This window comes from Spermophilus citellus, assembly GCF_964194105.1.
Source record: "Spermophilus citellus genome assembly, chromosome: 5".
Lineage (NCBI taxonomy): Eukaryota > Metazoa > Chordata > Mammalia > Rodentia > Sciuridae > Spermophilus > Spermophilus citellus.
The window spans coordinates 17,622,594-17,649,411 of record NC_138186.1 but is presented as its reverse complement, the minus strand read 5'-3'; the positions used below and the strand labels follow the sequence as shown (position 1 = coordinate 17,649,411).

The 26,818-nt window shown below is 42.4% G+C and overlaps 1 long non-coding RNA gene across 1 annotated transcript; it reads right to left on the bottom strand.

Annotated features, from left to right (window-relative positions):
• Window positions 1–11,824: 11,824 nt before the first annotated feature.
• Window positions 11,825–23,157, bottom strand: LOC308649963. The gene is made up of 4 exons (XR_014022198.1): window positions 22,942–23,157; window positions 18,481–18,652; window positions 16,011–16,142; window positions 11,825–12,405 (listed from the first exon to the last, which is right to left on the bottom strand). It is a non-coding gene; the product is annotated as an uncharacterized lncRNA (long non-coding RNA).
• Window positions 23,158–26,818: the final 3,661 nt, after the last annotated feature.

Below are 26,818 nucleotides of genomic sequence, written 5' to 3'. Positions count from 1 at the left end.
ATTGTGTTGTGAAGAAGCCGTAGGAAATTTCACCTCAAAATGATTCCTACGGCGGGGGCTTTCTTTTTAGAGAGGTAGGCTTACCTGCCTAATTATATATTATTTAGGCTAATAATAAAATTTATATTTCTAAAACACAATGACAGACAGTGATAGAGAGTCTCCTACAATATTATCAGGCCTGCTAAAGAGTTTAATATTCAGCAAAATGGAAACCTCACTCATTTTTGCTTTTGCTTAGAGCCTGGCTGAATTGCTGAGGCTGGCCTCAAACTTGTTGAACCTCCTGCCTCAGACTCCCAAGCCACTGGGATTACAGGTGTGTGCCACTGTACCCAGCTGGAAACTCCACTTATGAGTGGGCCAGTTGCTTATATATGTTTTTATGGGAGAAAAGGAATATCTAACAAAAAGGATGAGGTACATCCTGTTGTTATCATGATCATTATTTAATTTTTTTTTTAGTTGTTGGCAGACTTTTGTTTTATTTATTTATTTATATGCGGTGCTGAGAATCAAACTCAGGGCCTCACACATGCCAAGCAAGCACTCTACCACTGAGCCACAACCCGGACATGATTATTATTTTTAAACCTGGTCTTATCAAGGCCTCAGATGCACGAGCATGACTCGTGCCATACATATCTCTGACCCAGTGTCTTGGAGAATGGGCATACTCATGGAGGGGACCTAATAAAGAATTCACTCATTAAATGACTATTTTTTTCCCACTAAGAATAATCCTATCAGTGTCGAAAAGTTAAGCAGCAGCATTGGGGTCCAAGGCTCCAAGTCATTACTTTGTTCTGCTCTATCCTGTTCTAGATTCTTAATTTTGTCACATTGGCCTCACACTGAGTTGTCATTGAGGAAGCCTGTGCCCTTTTTCTTTGTTTTTTGTCTCCTTTTCTTTTATTTTTGTATTTGTTTGCAGTTTGATATCCAGATAGAAAAAAATTATGTCATAGATGGACAACTGCTGAATTTTCAAAATGAACCCTACCCTTGTGTTTTGAGTACCACAGACCTGATCTCGAAGTCTGGCTTCCCCACTTCCCATGTGTTTAATAAAGTTGGAAGGGTATTTAACATTTTGGGGCCTCAGTTTTCTCACTTGCTCAATGGGAGAGAAATAACTAACTGCCTTTCATAGGTGTTTGTGAGGAGTGGAAGGTAACACCCATCAATTACCCGGCGTCCTTCTTGCTTTTCTCTAATTCCAGGAGAGCTTTTGCAAAAGGACACCTTCAAAGATAGGGGGGTGGGGGGTGTTTGTGGCTCAGTGGTAGAGCGCTCGCCTAGCACACGTGAGGCACTACATTCAAACCTCAGCACCACATAAAAATGAAATAAAGATATTGTGTCCATCTGCAACTAAAAAATAAATATTTAAAAAAGAGATATGTAGCTCAATGTCTATAATGATAAGTAACAGTTCCTTTGTTCCTGGGCTATAGAAAACAAATGTGTAAGGGTTCCTACTTCCTACTTTGATTTTTGACCCCTTCATTTCTGGGACTCATCTGTAAAGGTTGGTTTGATTGAAATAGTAGATGAAGCTGGGCACGGTCATGCACACCTGTAATCCCAGCATCCCAGGAGGCTGAGACAGGAGGATCGCAAGTTCAAGGCCAGCTTTAGCAACTTGGCAAGGCCCTAAGCAACTTAGTGAGACTCTGTCTCAAAATAAAAAAATAAAAAATAAAAATAAAAGGACTGGGAATGTGGCTCTTTGGTAAAACACCCCTGGGTTAAATCTCCCAAAACACAAAAAACAGTAGATGAAAGATTTGCCCTACTTAACTTCTTCTTAAATACCTGCTTAATCCTAAAAAGGAATGACAGAAATACACAGAGTATGTCTGTATTTAAATTAAATAAGTGTCAGCTTTGGGGGTGTAGCTCAGTGGTGGTATGCCAAGCACACATGAGGCCCTGCGTTTGGTCCCCTGTATCAGAAAATGGACAAATTCATATATACATGCCTAGGTGAATGGAGGCTAAAGCTGGGGTGAGGTTGATACACAAAATGTACATCAGCATCTGGCTCATTGGCTAGATAAAGACCTGGAGTTAGCCTGAGGTTCCTAACAGCACTCAAAGCAAGTGGGGAACATAATTAAATAAAAAGTAGCCAATTGTTCAGGACAAACTCAGATTTTTGCTTGGCCTGGAGACCCCCTTCCTTCCATGGGTCTTCACCAAGAGATCTCGTTGTGAAGTGGTGCAGTTCCCTGTCATGAGTGAAACCACCTGATTCGTTATCCTGAGCCTGGGTGCAGAGAGAGAAGCCAAAGCCGACACTTCACTGACTAACAACAGTTTGATAAATGACCAGAAAAGAGTTTAAATTGCCTTCTCCAATCCTACACTGATTCAAGGAAAACGAATACAGCCTGGTTACACAAAATTTCTGATAAATTCCCTTCTGAAAGTCAAATCCTGCCAAGCAGTGGGGTAGGAAATGGGACTCCTGTGTTTAGAGCAAATGAGGAAAGAAAAGCTGAGTACTCCTGTTCCAGAGAAGACCCGAGGGATGAACAGTTTTCAGGAGGATCTTTGAGAAGGAGTAAGTCTGTGCCATGAGAGACCACCAGGCCTGACTTTGGAAAGGTGAAAAACAGGCTTTTTTTGAGAATTTAAAATATTCTAGTACTCCCACCTGACCCTGATCCAGCAGCAAGCTATGGATAGGATGAGGAGGTCAGCTTGGGAATTTGGGGCTTTAAGTGCCCAGATTTTAAAAAAAAATTATATATGTGAATATATATATATATATATATATATATATAATTTATATATATATAATTTCATGTACATATAATTTTAACAATATTATATAATATATATTTTATTTTAATATATATTAAATTAGTATTTAATATAATATATAAATAATATATAATATATATTCTAATATATAATATGTTAAATTAATATATATGATAATATATAAACATACAATATATAAATGTTATATATAAATATGTAAATATAAATATCATGTATATTATACACACACACACACACACACACACACATACACACACATATTTCCTTAGCCAGAATATCTGGCAGATTCCAGAGGCAAAATGTTAAAAAAATAGAGTTCAGTGTTGAAATGTGAAATTCAAATGTTTGTAAAATAAAACCTCAGTTTGAACTCCAAGCAACTAACGATATTGTATTGTCATCAGGGATAAAGCAGTTATTTTGGAAGTTTGGTGTGGGCATCCCTGGGAAGCTCTGGTGTCTTTTATGGGGGTGCACGGGGTCAATACTGTCCTCCTAACAAATGTGAGACAGTGTTTGCTTTCTCCCTCTTTCCCTCTGGGCTTTCTTGGAGGATACACATTGTGTGATATTGCAACCAACCGGAGGGCAGGGTAGCCAGGGAGCTTTTGTTAAGAAAGTTATTCAAAGAGGTGCGCAAAAAATAAACTTCTCATTAACTTTTCTTTTGGGGAAGTTATTTATGTTAACATGTAATAAACAGGGTAGATATTCTTTTAGATAAATTGACAAATATTTTTAAATTCATTAGCTTTACTTTCTAATATAGAAAATATGATAAATAGGTGTAACCTATGCAAATAAAAGCTGTTTGAGGACATCAATAATTTTAAGTGTGTAAAGGAGTCCTGAGACCAAGATGTTTGAGAAACCTTGTGTTAAGCATATGTTCATCATAGACTTCATTAATATGGTGCACTGATTGATATACAAAACAGTCATGGTCCCTAAAATCTATGGAATGCTACCATCTTTGAATAAAATCAAACTTATGAATAAGTATACAAATTTGTTCCAAATAGTGCTGACGTCTCCACTTTGCTTATTAATGCATTCATACAAATAGATATTCGTTTAGCACTGGAATTAATTATAGCAATTAATAAAATAGACCAGGTCTCTGCTCTTGAGGAAGCTTATTTCTAATAAAAGTGCTCCAGGAACGCAGACTTGCCAAGCACTTCCAGCATGTACAGTTAGTAATCATGACTCTGGAACTGGTAGAAAGAACCTCTGAAGGAGGGAATCCCGGCTCCTTGCTATGGCCAGACCCTGGTGAGTGCTTGTGTGCTTTATTTAATTTGTACAGCAATTCTGTGTAATATAGAAGGTCCTACATCTTTATAGGTGAAGAAATGGAAAACAGAGGCTAGATAATTTGTCTGAGTTGTCAGCTAATGAGAAAGAGAACCAAGGACTACAGATGTAGCTCAGTGGTAGAGTCCTTGCCTAGCATGCAGAAGGCCCTGGGTTGGATCCCCAGCAAAGAGAGAGAGAGAGAGAGAGAGAGAGAGAGAGAGAGAGAGAGAGAGAGAGAGAGACAGAGAGAGAGAGAAACGAACTAGGATTTGTGCATTTTTATAGCATCTTTGCTTTAAGTGGTCTTTTGGACTTCCCTCTTAACATCTCCACACCCATTTTAGAGAAAGGGCTACCTGGCCATGCTTATCTGTTGCAGTATATGTTTGGGAACACATTTTCACACTGGACATGGCGAAGAAATCTCATGTCAGGGTTGGGAATCTTCTGACACAAAAGCAGCCAGGTGAATCTGACTGGCATTGTCCACAAAGGAGTTGCCAAAACTGAGTGCAGGGAGGGGTGCATTGGGGAACCGCCAGGAACCCGGGAGAATGCCAACAGGGGTGCCAACAGGATACTGGACTCTGAGAAAACCCCCAAAGCGAGTCTGTGTCTCATGCCATCTTTTCCTCCGTAGCCAATTCAGTTTTCAAATCACTTCTTTCTTTGCCAAGACAGATTATTGTGAAGTGTCTGCTAGAGGAGACATTTCCGGGCCTGTTAGGTGATTTTAATTTGGACCTAACCTCAGTGTGCCTCGTAGATTCAAAGCCAATAAGTTTCAGCCACGTAGAATTTTATGGCACCACCACGAGAGGTATTTCTCATCCACCGGAGCCTCCTTTGAGCCCTCTGCACCGTCTCTGCTCCTCTTCTCACCTCCTGGAGAACTTTCTCCATCAACCATGGAAAGACAGCGACTTACTGGTAGGGAAAAGATCAGTGTAGTGACTGCTTTGTGTATTCACCCCAAGTACAATTGATATTTGTCACCAAAAACCAGAGTGTTCATGGAATCTTCTAATGTCTTTCAGAAATCTAAGGAACTAGAAATAAGCCCTCTTCCAAATGGAGAGAGCACACATATACTCTTGCAAATGTTCATTTCAGGATGGAATTAGGGCCTCTGCTTGCCAGATTTTTGAAATCCACTCTACTTCCACAGGTATCTTTCTAGCATTTGGAACACCCTTATTGCTTCAGCAAGAGGAGGCTGGTGATGGTAGAATCAGCAGCAAGGGGTAACCATTTATCAAACATCTGAGTTCCACCCATTCCATTTCCCCAGTTTCCACCGAGATGGAGCTCAGTGGTAGAGTGTGTGCTTAGCAGCACGAGGCTTGAGTTTGAACCCCCAGAATCTCCATCCACCCATCAAAACAAGTTCTTCCTTCCTTGAGGTAGCCTGCTTACTAAGCCCTCTCCCTGGAGACATATGAGGCTCATCTCTTCTCGCTTTTCCTGTGTCTTCTCTTCAGAGCATTCAAAAGCTGCAGAGATCTCAGCTATAAATCTCCTGCCCAGTCTATCAGCTTCTCCCTGACTTTTGTCCTGGTCGCTTGGTGAAGTTTTGGTGCATTGACAGGGCAGGCAGGAAAACCGTGCCTTGATGCTCAGTCTTCCTCCTTTATTCCACAGTGCTCCTTACCATCCTGTTCACTAGAGTTTAAATAAGAACCTTTCTCCACCTTTCTTGAATTGGGTATCCTGGTGTGCATTTGGGAAAAAAAAAAATAATAGAGTGGTGATTCCCGTCAGGTATTGACAGCTAGTTGTGTTTTGGGCTAGCAAGAGGTCATGTGAATCGACCCCGCTTTCTACCATCTCAGCAGATCAGTGCTTCTGTCTCTCAGCCTTGCATTTTTGGAACCTCAAGGCAAGGGTGGAATTCAGCCAGCCACTGGGGGGTCAAGTTTGTCTAAACAAAGCCAGTTAGAATCGTTGGACTGTTTTATTGACAACCACTTTTAAGGGGGGCAAAGTCATGATTTCAAATAGGGGCTCTGTCCATGGAAAGTCCCCTCACTAGTGGGATTGTTGGATGTTGGTAAATGGTACTGTCATTTCACTGTCTCCATAGAATGACAAGGGTGGGTTCTTTGAAGTGACATGAGATTACTCTGTGACCTTGACCTTGGTGATTTAACCTCTGTGAACTTCTCTTCCCTAAACCGGGCATACCGTCTGCCTCCAAGAGCAGTCTGAAGGGTAAAATGAGATCGTGTAGGATGCAGCCTAAACACTTGGCTCACATTGGAGCCAGGGCTCTGGCACATGTTGACTTTTATTTTCACCCAACTTCCTGATCCAGATCTGTTGATGGTGCCAGTTTTTTTTTTTTTTTTTTTGTTGAACCCACTACAATTATCATTAAGAAAGTGGATGAGGGGTGGGCACAGCTCTGTGGTAGAATGCTTGCCCAAGCATGGGTGAAGCTCTGAGTTTGATCCCCAGTACCATAGAAAAAAAAGAAAATGAAGAAAGAAAACTGAAAGCGATCCAGTCCATAGCAGAATCCTCAGTGCTTGGAAAATAGAAAGAGAAAGAGAACAGAGAGACAAATAAAAGCGATGCCTCTAATCCCAGCAACTTGGGAGGCTGAGGCAGAAGGATCACAAGTTTGAGGCCCGCCTGAATGACTTAAGGGAGACCCTGCCTCAGAATAAAATAAAACAGGCTGGGGATGTAGCTCAGGGGTCTAGCAATTGCCTAGCATGTGTGAGATCCTGGGTTCCCTTCCTAGTATTGCAAAACAATGAGTGTAAATAAATAGTTTTCTTTTTTTAAAAGCGATACCTGGAATGGCTTGAGACCTCCAGAGAACTGGAGGAGGCCAGAGGCAGATGAACGGCTTTGAGAGAAATGCAAGTCGGGAGCCCCTGTGGGTAGTTTGTCGGCTGTCCTGAAAGGGCTCCACCCACGTCCCTGAGTTCCTTTACTACTGAACATGCTGCCACCAGAGACTGGAGCACTGGCGGAGTTCCGGGAATCTGTCCCAGGGCCCTGCCTCCTGAGGGCAGAGTGAAAGGCAGTGGTACTAGCACATGGCCACGTGGCCTTGTCAAGTCATTTGCTGACCCTCGCTAGCCCTGATGGATGCATTCAGATTTCACAGAATCAGAAGACGACTCAGCTCTCCTCTCTGAGGTCAGGAGCTCTGAATCCAAGTCTCAGGTTTGGTCAGCTTTGCCATATTAAATAGCTTTGGACCTTCAGCAAGTTACATCAGCTCTCAGAATTCTGGTTTCCCCACTTACTTTTTTTTTTTTTTTTTTTTTTTGGTACCAGAGATTGAACCCAGGGGCACTTGACCCCTGAGCCACATCTCTAGTCCCTTTTATTTTTTTTTATTTTGAGGCAGGGTCTCACTAAGTTGCTTAGGGTCTCACTAAGTCGCCTTTAAACTTGCAGTCCTCCTGCCTCAGCCTCCCTAGTTGCTGGGATCACAGGCATACACATGCCTGGCTCAAGTTTTCCCACTTATTAAATGAGTATTAATCTCTTCCCTCACTTGCACATCTGCATTTGAAGTCACCTTTCTGAGTCTTCGCCTCCCTTCCCGCCCCCTTTCTTGTTTACAGTGCTAAAGATGAAACCCAGGGCCTCTCCCATGCTAGGCAAGAGCTCAGCCGCTGATCTTATACCCCAGCTCTCTGACCTTCTCCCTGGAGGTAGCCCCACCTGTCAGGATTAGCACCTGGCCAGCACAGTCCCCAACTACCAGCACCGCTCAGACCCTGATCTGTGTTTTGTTTTGTTTTGTTTTTTAATATTGTGGTTTTGGACCCTGTTAATACACAACCATGACCCAAGTCGCACCCAACTCCACTGCGATTTCAGCATGCCACAGCATGGCTGCCCCCCAGCCCTGCCTGCCTCTGTTTCTGTCTTTGCACCTGCTCATCTTTCTCTTCTCACAATCGGAGAGTGAGAAACCCATCATCAATGAACGTTTCGCTTTCAGTGTGCTCTTCCTGAATGAGTGGTGACTTCCATTTTTCTAGCTTCCCTCTCTGATCACCAGGGCCACGAATGCTCGTGTTTTGTAAAAAATGTGTGTGTGTCGGGGGTCTCCATGCGTCTCTTTTTCTCTGAATCAAATCAACTTCGATTTAAATTAAATGCCTTACACGGAACTCCTTGGGACTGTTCATTAGAAAGTGAAAGTAGCTGCTAATCCTTTTTTATATATGAAGAAGAAAAAAGAAAGAAAGAAAAAACCCCTAGCAAGTCATTTGGACCATTTCCCCCCTTGGTAACAGCACAAATAAGCAAAGGTACTTGAATCATGTCACCATTCTCCCCCACCCTCCTTTTGCCCAGGATAAAGATGTCATAGAAGCTTTTACATGGCACACTCCTGCTAAACTCCTTAGGTAGGAGAAATAATTGGCTTTTTCCTTGAGGGAAGGGTAGTCAGAGATTGTGTCTGAGCTATTCTCTTGCAAATCCCCCTGGGTACTGAATAATAAAGTCTGTCTAGCTCTGAGTCTGCAACTCTTCTCACTTTCCTCTGAACAAGGGCAGTAAGTTGCTCTTTTTCTGCCCAGCTCTGGCCGCTGAAAAAAATTCAGTAGGTGGCCAAACAGCTTTTAGAAGACTAAAGGGAGCTTCAGAGAGCCATTGGTCCTGGTTTTAAAAAGAAAATGTGCTTGTATCTTTGTATGCCAAACAATGATGGAGGAGTTGAATGGTGCTTCAGGACCCCGGCTTAAGGACAGGTGACTTCTTTAGGCATGTTACAATTGACACGCTTGACTATAGCTAAATTAAGTTCTCAAAATAATCCCTGAAACTGGAGCCCCAGCTACCGAAGCAAGGACTCCAGTCAGACCTCTGTGCCGCACCTCTTTTTAACCTCTAATTTATGATGCGGTATCATCCTTCAGGGCTCCGCAGAGAAGCCTTCCAGGGTGCTCTGTGGATCATGAAAGAACTGTTTCCACGCCATAGGAGCCAAACCCCAGGAGTTCTGTGAGCTGAGAACTTTGCCCTTTGCAAACTACTTTGCTAAAGAACTCCAAGTTGAGGAGAAGGAGATAAGGAAATTGCTCTGCATTGTTTTATGGTCTCAGTATTCAGTTTCCTGGGGTGTCCCATGTTCTTTAATTTGAGGCATGAAAGAAGCTTAACAAGCAAGGGTGACCTTGCTCTCAGCCAGGGACCTAGAACCAGGGACACCTGGTGTGCTCAGCCATGGTGTATGCTGTGTCTCTGGGATGTCCCAAGGAGCCTTCTGCATCTCTGAGTAAAATAATTCCTCTCTGAGTTTGACTACTCTGAGAACATCATAAAACTAGCCTCATACAGTATTTGTCACTTTGTATATGGCTTATTTCATTTGGCATCATGTCCTCAAGATCCATCCACTTTCAGTGCTTGTCAAAATGTCCTTCCTTTTGAAGGCTGAATAATATTCCATTAAATGTGTACACTACATTTTTCTTCATCGATTCATCTCTTGATGGACACTTGAGTTTCCATCTTCTGACTATTGTGAATCATGCTGCCGTAAACATGGGTGTACAAATATCTGTTCAAGTTCCAACTTTCAATTCTCTGGGGTATATACCCAGAAGTAGAATAGCTAAAATCACATGACAATTCCATTTTTAATTATTTGGGGGAATTTCCATGCGGTTTCCATAGAATTTGCCATTTTATACTCCCACCAGCAGTGTATACAGGTTCTCATTTCTCCTCATCCATATCAACACTTGTTATTATTTCCTGTTTTTTTTTTTTTAATTTGCTTGTTCATTTTATAATAGGCATCCTAACAGATGTGAGGTGATATATCATTTTGGTTTTTATGCATGATCCCCTTACTCCTTTATTATAGATTTATAATAATTTTAAAGTCTAGTACCCCTTCTATAGTTCTTTAGCAAAATTTTATTGACTATTTTCACATGTCTACTTCTTCTGATGTACTTGGGAATTATTTTGTTATATGTCTCCCTATAAAATATTTTATACAGTTGGGGGTTTTATTGGAGTTTTATGTAACATATAAATTAATTTAGAATGTCTATTTTTAAAAAAAATTTAGTTGTAGATGGACACAATATCTTTACTTTATTTATTTATTTTTATGTGGTGCTGAGGATCGAACCCAGGGCCTTGCACCTGCCAGGCAAGCGCTCTACCACTGAGCCACAACCCCTGCCCTAGAATGTCCATTTTAAAAATAAAAATTTCAGTCTTTCTATCTCAATCTTCTTTCATCTGTCTTCTTCACATATATGTCTGTGTTTATTTTTTCTTTTTTGGTTATACACAAACCTTGATAAATGTGTTGCTTTGTGAATGAGGTTTTAAATTTTTTATGTATTTGGTGGCCATTGCTTTCCAATAGGAAATGTAGGTGTATGTGTGTGTGTGTTATAACTGTCCATTTTATAGAACTAAGCAATATATATTGGGAAAAAAACAGTTTTTGCAGTCAGAAAACTTGAGTTTGAACCCCACCCCTACTACTTAGTAGATGAATAATCCTAAGAAACTTAAGTTTAGTGTTTGACATACAGGACTTCAATAAAGATGGCTATTATATATTCCTTTTCTCTTTAATATGGTTTTCCATTAATTTATTTGAGTTTTCTAGTTTACCTATAATTAATGATAATGTCAACTTTCTTTCCAATTTTTAAATCTCTTACATCTGTTTCATGTCTTATTGCATTGGTTAGAAAAACTTGCAGAACAATACCATGTTATTATCTTATATATTCTTTTGGGGGTGGAGGAGAATATTTTTATTTTAAAAGGAGTGCCTCTAGCTTTTCACTATGAAGAATAACATTGGCCATAGTGTGAAATGGATACTCTCTATATGTTGAAGAAATATATTTCAGTTTTTACTTTTTTTTGTGTTTTTAATTTAGAAATCATTTATCTTGGAAGATTTACACAATACAAACAGCTTTATTTCCAAGTTATAATATTAATGTTCCTAAGATGAAAGATAGAAATTAAGGGTCAATCCTATCTTGAAGAGAGAAGCTATCATTTTCTCCAGAATTACCCATCTCTGAGCCAGGAATGGTGGCACATGCCTGTAATCCCAGCGGCTTAGGAGGCTGAGACAGGAGGAGGATTGCAAGTTCAAAGCCAGTCTCAGCAAAAGTGAGGCACTAAGCAACTCAATGAGACCCTATCTTTAAATAAAATACAAAATCAGGCTCAGGATGTGGCTCAGTGGCCAAGTGTCCCTGAGTTCAATCCCCAGTACCAAAAAAGAAAAAAGAAAGAAAGAAAAAAAGAATGGCCCACCTCTGTATGAGGTCTTTATGAGCCTTCTTATAGAAGGCCATTAATTTGCTTAGGGTGAGTTTAAAGGAACAGGTTACTTTTATTGACCTAACCACAGTTTTTTATATTATAGAGATCTGTACCTTACATTTATGTCTGGTTTGAGACATTTTTTATCTTTGAATTTAATGAATGACAAAGCTTGGAACATTTAGTAGAAACTATGCTTAGAGTGTGTGTGTAATTTGTAATAGTACTGTGGTTAAATTCTGTATTTTTAAACTAGGTAGTAGTCTTCTGACTTAAATTTTTTGATATTTTAATAATAATTATTTTCTCAATGTAAAAGAAATACGTGTTTATTGTAGAAAATTTGGAAAAAGGTGGATAAACACAAAAAACAATCATTAAAAATAATACATATAGTTTTGTAAGATGCTTTTGGTCTCCTCCTACGTTTCAAAATTTTCCCAGTTTCACGTATCCTCACCTGTCGGGGTTGTTACTGGTAGACGAGCTGTTTCATCAAGTACATTGGTACCTTTCCATTGATGTACCCAAACTCTACAGGTGAATGTTTACCTTGTTCCAGCTTTTCATGATGGCAAATAATCCAGAGACAGTTATCCTCCTACAACTCCTAGTATACATCGCTTTCAGATAGTTTCTACAATTATTTTTCTTAGAAGTGGAGTAGCTGCTTGAAAGAATTATGTTTTTAAGGCTGTAATCCTTAAGTTTCCAAGTTTCTGTTCAGGATAACTGAAAACGGTATGATTTATACAAGAATGCGTATCTATATTCTTGGGCCTTGCCAAAACTATATATTAAAGTTTTGCCAATTTGATAAGGAGAAAAAAATATTAATGTATACCTTAGTTTGTATTTATCTTGTTACTATTGGGATTGGACATTAGAAATCGTATATTGTGTTTCTAAGTTTTCTCTGTGAATTGCTTCTTCATGTCCTTTGCCCATCTTGCAGTTGAAATCTTCTTTTTCTTTTTCATTTCTCCTCCTCCTCCTCCTCCTTCTTTCTTCTTCTTCAACTTATGCCTGTAGAGCATAATAATTAAGAGAAAAAAGCTTGGATCTCAGAAATACTCATGCTCAAATCTCTCTCTGCTACTTAATTAGCTATGCCCTGGGCATCTTACTTCTTAGCCACTCACTGTCTTCACTTCTTTATTTTAAAAGTGGAACTAATTGTGTCTTCCTTTTAGGATGAGATACTAATTACTTGCGTGCCAGGCATAGTGGTGAAAGTCTGTAATCTCAGAGACTTTGGGTGGCTGAGGCAGGAGGATCACTAGTTCAAGACCGGCCTGGACACCTTAGCAAGACCTTGTTTCACAAATTAAAAAAAATAAAAAATAAAAAAGGACTGTGGGTATAGCCTAGTGGTAGAGAGCCCCTGGGTTAAATCCCCAGTACCAAAAAATAAAAAAATAAAAATTATGTGTAAAATGCTTAACATAACTAACACCAAATAAGGGCTCAATAAAGGGTAGCTTTTATTACCTCAAGGCTCTTAACTATATTATCCATGAGCTTCCAAGTTTGTAATTTCCATTTCAATTCAGCCTATAGTGGGTCTTTCCTTTTTCACTCACATATAATAATGATATATAGTCATGGGATGATAACTCAAAACATGTATACATGTTACTCATAGTGGGATTTTAGGGTTATTTAAATTTAAAATTGTTATACATATAAAAACATACCTTTTCCCTGATGATTTCTTTCTCTCCCTTCAAAAATCCTTCCATAGTCCCAAAGACCAGATCAATAGTTGCCTCCTTTTCTTCTACTGCTTTTTCTTCTAGTGCTTCTTATCATTTAATATTTTATACTTAACCTTTAATCCATTTGGATTAAGTTTTAGTCTTGAGTGTGAAGCTAGTATGAATTTTCCCCTCAAATTGTTCCAACTTTATTGAGTAATCAATCTAACCTTTCCTCCCCGATTTGAAATGCCATTGTTAGCATATGTCCAATACTTCTAGGTTTTCTGTCTGATTACTTAACCAGACAATCATTGCATTGACACTAACTCTACCATAGAATATATGTAGCGTATGCACAAGGGGTACTTTCTAGCTTTATTGCATTTTTAATACCTGGAAGCACTCATCCTCTCACCCCACAAGCCCCTCTATTCTTTTCAGAGCTGCATCTTGGTTTACACACATACATATTCACTTGGATTACAACCTGATCAAGATTTAATTTTTCTTTCTTTCTTTCTTTCTTTCTTTTTTTTTTTTTTTTTTTTTTTGTGGTGCTGGGGATTGAACCCAGGGCCTTGTGCATGCAAGGTAAGCATTCTACCAACTGAGCTCTATCCCCAGCCCAAGATTTCATTTTTACATCACTCTACAGTGCAGTAGAAAGAACTTGGACTGTAGAATCAGGGGACTTACACTCCCCTCCTGTGTCCACCACCCACCAGCTATTTAAGTTGGGCATGGTGTTCATGGTGAACCTTGGGTTCTCAATTGAAGTAGACATGTTGGAGTCAACACTTAACCCCAAATTCACCTGGAAAAAGTGAGACCAGATTGACCAATCATGGAGTCGTATCATTCTGGTTAATAGATTTTTATAAAACAAGCGATAGTTTTAATGACTGCAGAAAGTTTATAACTCAGTATTTGGGATATAACTGTTTTATCTTGTCCGTTGTCATTACAATTTTAATAGCATTAACAAAGATTCCGAGCAACTTTGTTTTATAAGCATTTTATATGCATACGCATAGACATATAAATCCAGCTCTAAAAACATACTCATAAATGAATGATGATGGTGTAGCAGTTTAGAAGTAACGACATCATTGTGGCACTATTCTGGTTTTTTTGGAAGGAGTGGTACTGGGGATTGAATTCAGGGGCACTCAACCACTGAGCCACATCCCCAGCCCTATTTTGTATTTTATTTAGACACAGGGTCTCACTGAGTTGCTTAGCACCTTGCTTTTGCTGAGGCTGGCTTTGAACTCGCGATCCTCCTGCCTCAGCCTCCCAAGCTGGCCTGCGCCACTGTGTCCGGCACAATTCTGGTTTTTTTTTTTTTTTTTTTTTGGTTGTCAATGGACCTTTATTTTATCTATATGCGGTGCTGAGAATTGAACCCAGTGACTCACGCATGCTAGGCAAGTGCTATACCGCAGAGCCACAACCCAGCCCACTATTCCATTTTTACGAAAAGATTACAGAGGAATTTGATATAACCCTAACACTTTTATTGGTGTAAGGATATTTGTGTTTGATTTGTGAAATGTAACTACGAAACTTCTAGTTTTAAGCTATACAAGAGCTATAGTTCCTTGAGCACCTACAGGGGCACATGTCTAAGTCAAATGCTTTATGCATATCCCCTCTTTCAACCCTCATGACATTGGAGTGGGTGGTAATCACAACTGTTTATAGGTGACATAACTGGAGTTCATTAGAGTTAGATGCCTAAGCTAATGGCAGCCAGTAAAGGACAGAGACAGACATATAAATATGTCTGACATCGCATGCTCTTCCCACTGTATTCTGCAGTTTCCAAGAGCCTTTGACATTCTCGTTTTGTTTAATAAAACACAACTTTTCAAAAATTGGAGAAGAAAGAAAGATTCTTTTAGCTGTATTCTGAAACTTGAACTTTAGTGTAAGAAGAAAATATGGTCAGATATACAGCATTCATATCAGAAATGTGAAGAACTTATAAAAACCATAGTGTAAAGATAAACCGTGGGGGCCTGGCATGGTGGTGCACACTTGTAATCCCAGCAATTTTGGAGGCTGAGGCAGGAGGATCTCAAATTCAAGGCCAGCCTTGGCAATTTAGCAAGGCCCTAAGTAACTTAAGGAGCTCCTGTCTCAAAATTTAAAAAAATTAAAAGGGATGGGGATGTGGCTCAGTGGCACAGCACCCCTGGGTTCAATTCCTAATACCAAAAATAAATAAAATCCAATAAGGTAACGGTGAAGGGAAAGAAAGGAATTTTCTGTGAAGTCATGTGCTCTATAATTTGCCTTATCAATATTGTCTGTCACATTCTCTAGATAATTGCATCAAATCCTTGATTTTTGTTGGAGATATTGATGACATTAAAGATAGTCACTTCACAGCTGGGGGTATAGTTCAGTGGTAGAACACACTTACCCAGCATTTTGGAGGCCCTGGGCTCTATCTTCAGCATCTCTCTCTCTCTCTCTCTCTCACACACACACACACACACACACACACACACAGTAACTTTCTCCTTCTAACAAAATTACTGTGTGTGTAGAAAAATTAGAAAACGGAGATACAACCCAGTGGCAGAAGGTACAATCCTTTATGATCCCACTACTTGAAAATAACCACAGGTAAACATTTTGGTGTTGGTCCCATCTTTCATATTTATATGTGAGTATAACTTTTTGTTTGTTTAAAAACATGAGATTATGTATTTGTAGCTGGCTTATTTTTATTTGAAAATATGTCAGGGACTTTTTGTAAGTGAAACAAAGTGTTCTCCTCTGGGATCATTTTAATGGGGCAAAGCATTTTTGTTGAATGGATGCGCAATAGATTTTAGTGGCTAAGTTCAGATTTTAAACTAGTTGCTTCCAATTGGCAATACATTTGGGATTATTCACAAACATATTTTGTGATAATGTTACCTGATACTGTCTTGTTTCCTTAAGGTCTTCTGTTCTTTCAGGTCTACTCAGAGGCACTTGCATCCCAAGTCTTAGAGTTCTCATGAAATGGTTCTAGCGCAGGTCAACTTTATGCTTTGGAGGCTGTATTAGCTGTGGGTTGCCATAACAAAGGACCACAGGTTGGAAGACTTAAAAACAGAAACTTACCTTTTCAGTCTTGGATGCTAGAAGTCTGCATCGTGGGTATGGGCAGGGTTGACTTCTTGAGGCCTCTCCCCTCCGTCTGTAGGTGGACGTTTTCTACCTTGATCTTTCCAGGATTTCCCCTCTGTACATGCCTGTGTCCTGATCTCTTCTTACAAAGACACTAATCACGTTGGATTAAGGCTCACTCGTATGTCCTCCCTTTTCCTAGATGACCTCTTTTTTTTATTTTATTTTATTTATTTACTTATTTTTTTTAGTTCTCGGCGGACACAACATCTTTGTTGGTATGTGGTGCTGAGGATCGAACCCGGGGCCGCACGCATGCCAGGCGAGCGCGCTACCGCTTGAGCCACATCCCCAGCCCCCCTAGATGACCTCTTTAAAGGCCCTGTCTTTGATACAGTCACATTTGGAGACTGGGGGTTAGGACTTCAACATGTGGACTTAGGCTGGGGACTGGGGCAGGGGACATAATTGAACCCATAACAGAGTCATACACTGGCTTTATTTTAAGTTTTTTTTTGTAATTTTACTCTATTTACTTATTTATTTTGCAGGACTGGGAATTGAGCCTAGGGCCTCTCACATGCTAGGTAAGCGCTTTCCAACTGAGCTACACGCCCAGCCTACTGGCTTTCTTTTAAAAGGTCCCACTGAGGAGGCAACTAGTTATGTAGCTTTTAGAGTGTTCATGGCATTTATTGTTTAAAACATAAGCAATCTGTAGCCTGTGCTTTGTGTGCTGTTCTGTGTAAGCCTGGAAGGGCACCGTTGCCGGTCAGGGGCTGGGTCAATGAATAAGTGGATGTCCAATTTATACAGTCATGTGGAGACTTTATTTTTTTGTGTGTGTCACTCTCCGTACTTTAAAATATTTCACTGAGAGCTGGGTGCGGTGGCACATGCCTCTAATCCCAGCTGCTCAGGAGGCTGAAACAGGAGGATCGTGAGTTCAAACCCAGCCTCAGCAATGGCAAAGTCCTAAGCAACTCAGTGAGACTCTGTCTCTAAATAAAATACAAAATAAGGCTGGGGATGTGGCTCAGTGATCGAGTGCCCCTGAATTCAATATCCGGTACCCCGCCCCCCAATTTTTTTTTTTTTTTTTACTGAGATAGACACAGGATCAATATCTGAAATCACTCAGCCATTGCCTTATAGAAGTCAGAGCATCCGGTAGTCATTCCAAATCCCTGTTTTCCAATGTGAAGTGACATGCAAGCTCTAGATGTGACTTCATTCATTTCTGAGAATGAGAGGGACAGCCTTCAACCCAGCAGCACATCCACATTATCTTCAGTGTTTGTGAGGGGGCGAAGTTTTTCATGATGGCCCAATAGCGTGAGACTCATGTGCTCCTTTGACCTGGGCATGTGGGCTCCTGTTCTGTGAGCAAGATGACCAATGGCCAGGCAGTACAGACAGAGCCATCATGATAGTAAAGCTCTGTCTGTGGTCTCTGCTTACAAACACCGTTTGGGGGCTACTTAAATCAAGTTGTGGGGATTTGACTTTGGTTCTGTGTATTGCTCAACTGAACGCATGAAGATATACATGCTGCTTATTGAGTAAGTGTTTATTTATCTGTACCCTGGTTTGTGAATGAAAAGCTCCATCCTGCAAAGAAACACTGAATAAGTTCAAGTCCTTGGGGTAAAGAATGAATCCTCATCTAATGGGGGGGGGGAATCATTTTTAATTTCTGTCATCTTGTCTGAGGGCAGGAAGAGTGATTGGCACTTTCCAAGTCCCCTGAAGTACGACAAATTAAAAACTTCTCGTGAGCAATGAACTTGCATTCTGGAGGGAGGATGGACTTAGAAGAGCTGTGTAACCCTCCCCGATGTTCTGAATATTTATCACACTGCAACAACATTTGTAGTTCAGAAGTACGCTCACAACCCAGTGGTCTAAAACCAGCTGGGGGCTGGGGCTGAGAGCGCTTGTCTAACCTGTGTGAGGCACTGGCACATCCTCTGGCCATGCAAACAATAAAAGAAAAAATAAAATGCAGCCAGGAATCAGGAAGGAGGCCATGTTGGGCTTCTGGGCAGCAAAAGGAGATGCTGATCCTCCTGCTTAGTTTTGACACATTTAGAAGAAGCACGGTTATCCAGTTTCCCAACCACCAAAGTGCAGATTAGAAATGCTCAATTCAAAGGGGAAGAGCAGGTTGCTATTGGCAGGCACACGGAGTTCAGAAAGAAGTGACAAGGGTCAGCCAGATAGGGAGAGAAGAGGAAAAGCAAAAGCAGACAAACACATTCCAGTTGGAACTCACCGGGGCGTCCCCGGGAATGCTGGCAGGCGGCCTTCACCCACCTCAAAGATGAACGGTCTCTTGAGGATGCGGCCACCTGTGGCCCAGTGTAAAAACTGTCCATAAAATGTTAGCTTTGGGCTGGAGAATGAAGGGTATGCGCTTAGCATGCACAAGCCCCGGGGTTCAATCCCTAACACCAAAACAAAAACAAGGAGAAAATTTATTGAATGACAATTGTATAGTATTAGAAATTTATGATGAGTCCAGAATAGGTTTTTAGAAAAATAACATCACTTCAGATAGCTAACATTTTGTTGTATTTATTTATTTATTTAGGTACTGGGGATTGGATCCAGCGGCACTTTGCCACTGAGCTACATCCCCAGCCCTTTTATTTATTTATTTATTTTTTTAAAATTTTGAGACAGGATCTCCCTAAGTTGCTAAGGCTGGCCTCAGACTTGCAATCCTCCTGCCTCAGTCTCTTCCCTGTTGCTGGGATTACAGGCCTGCATCACAGCACCTGGCCAGATGGTTAACATTGAAAGGGAAACCCATCCAGATGTGGTGACTCATGCCTTTAATCCAAGTGACTGGGGAGGCCCAGGCAGGAGGACCATATGTTTGAGGCTAGCCTCAGCAACTTAAGCAAGACCCTGTCTCAAAAAAATTAAAAGGGCTAGGGATGTAGCTGAGAGGTAAAATATCCCTGGATTCAATCCTCAGCACCCCCAAAATAAATAAATAATAAAGGAAAACCCCTCAACTGCCAGAAGTAAAACATTCCTTAAGTCCTCTGGGTTGCTGGGGTATAATGTATTGCAGATAACTGTAGTTGTCTTAAGGTGTTCTCAGTAGCCCATCCCTCTACGACTGTGCTGCTTGTCTGAGGTAGAGAGGTTTGGATTTGTTTGTTTACAGTACCAGGGATCCAACCCAGGGCTCCACATATATTAGGCAAGCACTACTACTGAGCCACATCCCCAACCCTTTTTATTTTATTTTGAGGCAGGGTCTCGCTAAGTTGCCCGGACTTGACTTGAACTTGTGATCCTCATGCTCTGTTCTCACAAATATCTGGGATTATAGGTGAGAGCCACGGTGCCCCACAGACAGGATTTAATTGGCCACATTACTAAGTAGACTTTGAAATTCCAAATACCATCTCACCACCAGCCTTCCTCCTTCTGGCAAACCCTGCTTCTGGCCACTTCCTCTATGCCCCCCACCCCTTCCAGCTGATTCCCACCATTCTCCCTGACGGGTCCACCTCTGCACACTTTGCAAATTATGCTTAAGAGCCTGCAGAATGCTCAGTTCCTGTGCTTGGTCCGGAATAGAGAAACCATTAGCCAAGATGAGTCCCTGCATTCAAGAGAGGTTCCATCCATGGAGGCTGCGGAACCAAACCCCTCGTTCTGAGAGACAAATACTCGGTCCTCTCTACAGCACTTCCCCTGCCGTCCGCACCCTACTGCAATGTGGGTTGTTTTTAGACACAGCACTTCCTTCCAGGTCTTTCCTCAAGAAGATCGGGTCTCCCGGTTCGCAGGAAGTGGAGGCTGTGAGTGTGTTTTCTCCTGTCCCATCCACATCAGGGCTCATCATCCTCTCCAACACCCTCCTTCCTGTGTCCCTTAGCTAGGACTGCTATCACAAATACCTCCGGTTGGACAGCTTCAACGGAGCTTTTCACAGCTGTGGGAGCCAGAAGTCCCAAGATCAAGGTGTTGGCAGGGCTGGTTCCTCCTGATTCTCAATCTGTTTTCGCTTGCTATAACTCAGTATACAGAGTGGGTAGTTTATCAAAAGGTCTATTTAGCTCGTGGCTCTGGAGGTTCAAGAGCCCAGTGGGGGACCTTCTTGAAATCTGTGAGGGCCATCCTGATGCATCCTAACATGGCAGGGGGCATCAGATAGGACGCATGCTAGTTCAGGTCTCTCTTCCTCTTCTCTTAAAGACACTAATACCACCCCTGAGGCTCTACCCACTATCCCTAATTCCTTCCCAAAGGCCCTGCCTCTGAATACATCAACATATGAATCGGCATTACCTAGACCATAATGGCCTCTCCTTGGCTTGTAGGTGGCCGTCTACTTCCTGTGTCTTCACAGGTCTTCTCTCTCTGTGTGTCTGTGTCCCGATTTTTTTTTTTTTTTGGTGTGTGTGGGGGGGTACCAAGGATTGAGCTCAGGGCCACAGAACCACTGAGCCACCATCCCCAGCCCTTGTTTGTCTTTTATTTAGAGACAACTCACTGAATTGCTCAGGGCCTCTCTAAATTGCGGGGTCTGGCTTTGAACTTTCGATCCTCCTGCCTCAACCTCCCGAGCTGCTGGGATTATAGGTGTGTGCCACCGCGCCTGGCCCTGATCTCTTCATTGTATAAGGACACCCATCAGTTTGTGTTAGGGCCCACCCTAATGATTTCGTTTGAACTTTGTATTTCTAAATACAGTCTCATTCTGAGGATCTAGGGGTTCAGGCTTAAACATAGAGATTTGGGGGGATACAATTGAGGTCATAGCACGGCCTTCCGCGGTTGGCACCATCTGTTGATACCTGCCTCTTGGTGTCTTCTGACTTCTCTACCCATTGCCTTTGTGACAGCCTGAGTGGCCACTTTATCATTTCCCCCCTTAGCCCACCCCCTTCCTCATCTTCAGTAACAGGACCATCCCTATGGAGTCCCTGTGTCCTGTTCCTGCTTCACATCTGCCCCCTCTCCTGCCCGGAGTGATTAGGTCGTTGCATTCCTTATCAGCATCTTCTCCCCTGAGGGTTCCAGGCCTGAGTCCCCCACGCTCAGCTCTTCTGCCCTCCCTGGCCCCTGCCTGGGCCCTCCGGCCCTGCTCCTTCAGCTTCAGGCCCCTTGACCACCCCCAGCTCCCACCGTCTCAGCTCCCATCCCCTGTCATCCTCCTTGGCCATTTGGACCTGGTCATGCTCGCCCCAGCCCCCTATCATGTCCAGAGGCCCAGAGGTTTCTGGACTCCGTCTCTTGTTTGTCTGGCTTGCACATTTAAATTTCGGGAGCCTTCCTCATTCTCGGCTCTTCTCCTCTGCGGTTCCAAGGCATGGAAGGGAAGCTGAGAAGAGAGCTCCCACCGACCACCACCCCTGTCATCCCCAGCCTGGGCCTCTCTCCCTGCTGTTCTGCACTGGTGCTTCACACGTTCAAGGCCATCAGATACCGGCTCCCACAACCTGCCTTTTTCCCACTAGTATTTCTCGGTAGGTTCCTCTTATTCTTTTTACCCACTCTCCCTTCTTAGAATAAGAAAGATCCCTCTTTTCCTCCCAAGGCCCATCCCTTCTCCCTCTTCTCCTCTGCCACAGACGGGAACACACTCTATGCCCCTTCCTTCCAAAGCCCTTCTCGGTTTGGTGTGTCAGGATCCACTCCCTCTCTGGATCTACATTCGTTTCCTGCTGACAAGAAATGGCCTGGGTGATTTACCCATTCTAAAATCCCTTCCCCAGACCGAGATCGCTTAGGGATAATTTTGAAATCACTGTTGAGCAGGGCACTTCAACCTTGGAACTATTGACATTTGGGACCACATAATTCACTGTGAGGGCTGTCCTGTGCATTGTAGTATGTGAAGCAACATCTCTGACCTCCGCTCACTAGATGCCAGGAGTACCTTTCCCCCAACTTGTGACAGCCCAAAATGTCTCCAGGCATTGCCAAACATACCCTGGGGATCAGAAGCGCCTGGTTCAAAACCACTGATGAGAGTGTGGATTCTGCCAGCTCATTGTCTTTAACCTCACTGTGCTAGGTATGTTGAAATTCACAAAATATTCAGCACTTTATTCTGCACATATGGAACAGAATACTTGGAGAGTATTCTGTTCGTACCTTGTAAACACTGTGTGGGCAAGACGATTGTAAACCAAATTAGCAGCACTTAAAAACGTGTGTTTGTTTATCTTTCCAATGAAATCCTTGCTAAATAACTGCACAGACAATAATAATAGCCCTTCTGCAAAGTTCCAACCCAGGACATTTTATTGAGATTAGTTAAGACAATCAAGTAGGCTTTTTTTTTTTTTTTTTTTTTTTTTTGGTACCAGGGATTGAACCCAAGGGTGCTTAACCACTGAGCCACACTCTCAGCCTGTTTTTATATTTTATTTTGGGACAGAGTCTCGCTAAGTTGCTTAGGGCTGTCCTTAAATTGTTGAGGCTGGCTTTGAACTCATAATCCTCCCACCTCAGCCTCCTCTGGAGCTGCTGGGATTACAAGTGTGTGTCACTGCACCTGGAAAGTCGGCATTGTTTAAAAATTAGATAACTAATTAATTCTCAGCTGGCTATCAATAATGGGCCGGCAATAGTAAAAGTGTCCTCCACCGGGGTCAGCTGCCTGGTCTGCGTCTCCTCTCTCCCACTCGCCAGCTGTGGGATGCTGGGTAGTTCTCTCTGTGCTTCAGTTTCTCCATTGTAAAGTGGGCACCCTGATGGCACCTACCTGACAGGAGGGTGGAGAGGATGAAGCAAGATCTTACGTGGAAGGCCCTTGGCCCGGTGCCTGGCGCGGGATGAGCGTCCAATGACTGTTAGCTGCTATTATCATTATCATGGTGGTTGTTACTTTCCTTTCTCTCCCTTCCTTTTCTCACTTGACTTCTCCACGGAGCACACTGCCTTCACTTCCTCTTCTGCTCCGTGCTGTTTAACCCCTTGCTCCCTGGCTCTTGCCATCCATGCTCACGTGAACCCACCTTTTTCCACACTCACCCCCCCCCCCTTTTAGCAACTTGCATCCATTTCTCTCTGTGTAAACCTTTTGCTTTGGAAACCTACACTCACCTCCTTGGCTGATCTGCAGCCTTTAGAGAAAAAAAAAGAAAGGAAACCCTGGTCACTCCCTCTTGCTCACCCACAGGATCAGGGGCCCTTCCCTGGGCTCAGGGTTGCCAGCTTTTTCTGTCCTTTGCCTCTCCAGGGCCTTGTCCTGAGCCAGGCATTCTGTCGTCTTCCACACATCACTCTCCCTCTGCAAGACTCATGCTGCTGGTGAATCTGTCCAGTGGCCCTAGCCCCAGATGAGGGACTCACTCTTCTGAACTCCCTAGTGGCTCCCTATGGAGTCAGCTGGGACCAAGCCCAGTGGATTCCATCTCTCCCTTCTCCTCCCTTAGGTCCCTCTGTCCAAATGTCCCAGTGCTTCACCCCAGCACTGCCATCTGTCACTCTAACACTGCCTTCCTGTCTTTTGGTGGCACACCTGTTGGAATGCTCTGTAGGAATGGGCTTCGCATTCTCCTATATTCAATGGGTCAGGTTCTGTGGATTCTCTGGCCCAGTTGTGTCGGAAATCCACTCACCGCCCCCACCTTACAGCCAGCCAGTCCTTCCTTTCGGAGCTAACTCTGTATTCATTTCTAAGGAGCCTTCCTGTTTCATCTTGTCATCTTCCAGACTGTTCTCCGCAGTGCCACAAGGGAGGCTGTCTTCCCTCTTCAGCTCCGTAAGCCCTTTCATTGCCTCACTGCTGGATGGAGTCCAAGTCGGCTTCAAGGTGTGTGGTGTTCTTGAGAGCCATCCGGGCCTCCTGGCCATGGCTCCAGCCCCATCTCTTGCTGCCTCCCTTTCTCCCCCTCCGCTGCTACCACAGAGGGAGGTATTTGCAGTCCAGGAAACTGACCTTGTTTTATGCCTCTGTGCCCTTGTGCTGGCTGCTCCCTGCCCCCTCTGTCTGGCACGCCCTGCCCACTCCTCTCTGCCTGGGGGACACCTTCCCATCTTGTGCAATTCAACAGATCATGTCACCTCATCCAAGCAGCCCTCTCCAGTACCACGTCCTTTTCCTTTGGGGGTCCTTTTCTACAGCACAGCCATTTATTTCTACCTCAAGGCTCAATGTCACCTACTCTGTCACCTTCCACCTCGACGAAGGGCTCCCACTTCTGATTTCCCCCTTTTTGGCCTTCTCTTGGACAGCTGGCTAGGAATCCTCCAGGCCCTGACTTCCTCACCTCCCCTTTCCCATCCCCATCCCTGGTCTACCAGTTGCTTTTCTGTCAATTCTTTCCCTGACATGTTTGTTTTTTTTTTTTTTTTTTAATATTTGCTTAGATGTTTATGGATGTTTTATTCATTTATATGCGGTGCTGAAAATTGAATTGAGTGCCTCTCACTTGCTAAGCAAGTGCTCTACCGCTGAGCCACAACCCCAGCCCATCTCTGAAGTGGTTCTTGATCCTTCCTTCTCTAGTCCCTCTAGTCCCCATCCTGGGTGCCTGAGATCAATATTTGAATGCCTTGTGGTGTGGCCCTCACTTTAGACTCATCACTTGTCCACCACTGTTTATTTATTTTGTTGTATTTTATTTTGGCTGCTGGGGATCAAACCCAGGGCCTTGCACATGCTAGGCAAGCATTCTACCACTGAACTACATCCCCAGCCCTATTCTGTATATGTGATAATCTAGCCATGCTAAAATCCTTACTGATCTCGGGACAGGACACATAATTATAACCCTGCCATTGCTTCTGCTATTTGTATAATGTGTGTGCAGGCACATACATATATACATACGCATGCATACATGTATATGTATGTATTTTGTCGCTTCGATTGACCTGATTGTTTTTTTTTTTTTGTACCAGAGATTGAATCCAGGGGCACTCAACCACTGAGCCACATCCCCAGCCCTTTTTATATTTTATTTTATGATAGGGTCTCACTGAGTTACTTAAGGCCTCGCTAAGTTGCTGAGGCTGGCTTTGAACTTGCAATCTTCCTGCCTTGGCCTCCCAAGCTGCTGGGATTTAAGGCGTGCACCACCATGCCCAGCCAATCTGATGTTTTGAATCCTACTCCCCATTTCCTAAATTTCTAACGTTTTCCATGTTCAGTTTCATTGCTTTCTCTTTTGTGGAGCTTTCTTTTATCTCTTTGAAGATAGAGGGATTTTTGTAAGTATATGTAGAGTTGTGCAATCATAACCATGATCAGTATTTGAACATTTTTATCATCCTCAAAAGAAACCCCATTTGTGTTAGCAGAATGTCCCCATTTCCCCCAAACTTTTGGCCCTAGGTAATTGTTTATTTACTTTCGGTCTCCTATTCTGGATATTTCATATAAATGGAATCGTATTATTTGTCCTCGGGGGTCTGACATTTCATTTGGCATAATGTTTTCGAGGTTCATCCATGTTGTTGCATGTGTCAGTACTTCATGTCTTTTTGTGGCTGAATAATGGGTATGATTACACCACATTTTTTGGCCCATTCACCAATATTTTTTTTAGCTATTATGAATAATGCTCCTGCCAGGCATGGTGGTGCATGCTTGTAATCCCAGAGATTCAGGAGGTTGTGGCAGGAAGATCACAAGCTCAAGGCCAGTCTCAGCAATTTAGCAAGGGCCTGCCTAAAAATAAATAAATAAATAAATAAATAACTAGGACAGGGGATGTTGTTCAATGAGTGGTAAAGCACCCCTGGCTTTAATCCCCCCAATAATAATAATAATAATAATAATAATAATAATAATAATGCTATGAGCATCTGTATACAAGTTTTCCTGTGAGCATTTATTTTAATTTCTAGCATTATGAACCTAGGAGTGGAATTTCTGGGTCATAGAATAATTCTATGTTTAACATTTTAAAGATCTTCCAAGAGATTTTTTTCACATGGCTACACCTACCAGGTGCAGTGGTAACTATGCTTGTAATCCTAGCTACTAGGAAGCCTGGACAGGAGAATCACAAGTTCAAGGCCAGCCTGAATAACTTAATGAAACCCTATCCCAAAATAAGTAAGGACTGGGTATATACCTCAGTGTTAGAGCATCGCTGGGTTCAATCCCCAGCACTGCCCCTGCCCTACACACAAAAGGCTGGACCCGTTCATTTTCCCACCTCAGAGGTATGAGGGTTCCAATTTTGCCTTATCCTTGCCAACACTTATTGTCTCTGTTTTTGGCGATAGCCATCTTAGTAGATGTGAAGTGGCATGTCACTGTGGTTTTGATAGCATAATTCCGTAAATATTTGTTGGATAAGTAGTTTATATGAAATATGAACAAACAAACCTCTGAACAGGTGGCTTGACTTCCAAGTTTATTAATTAGCTACAAAGGAGGAGGAGGAACACAGAACCCAGTATCACTGGAATCCAATTTTTAAAAAGTAACTTTTAATAAAACAACTTTCTTTTTTTAGCTGCCGGTATAATAGAGATGGTGATTTGTCATGAAAAGCCGATGTAGCTTTGGAGGTTTGAATGTATTTTGCAGAATAAACTAAATTACAAGTAAAATTCCACCTTTGATATTGTTTCTAGTCAAAACCTATCACTGAATGAGAAGACTAGGAAAATCAGAAGCAGGC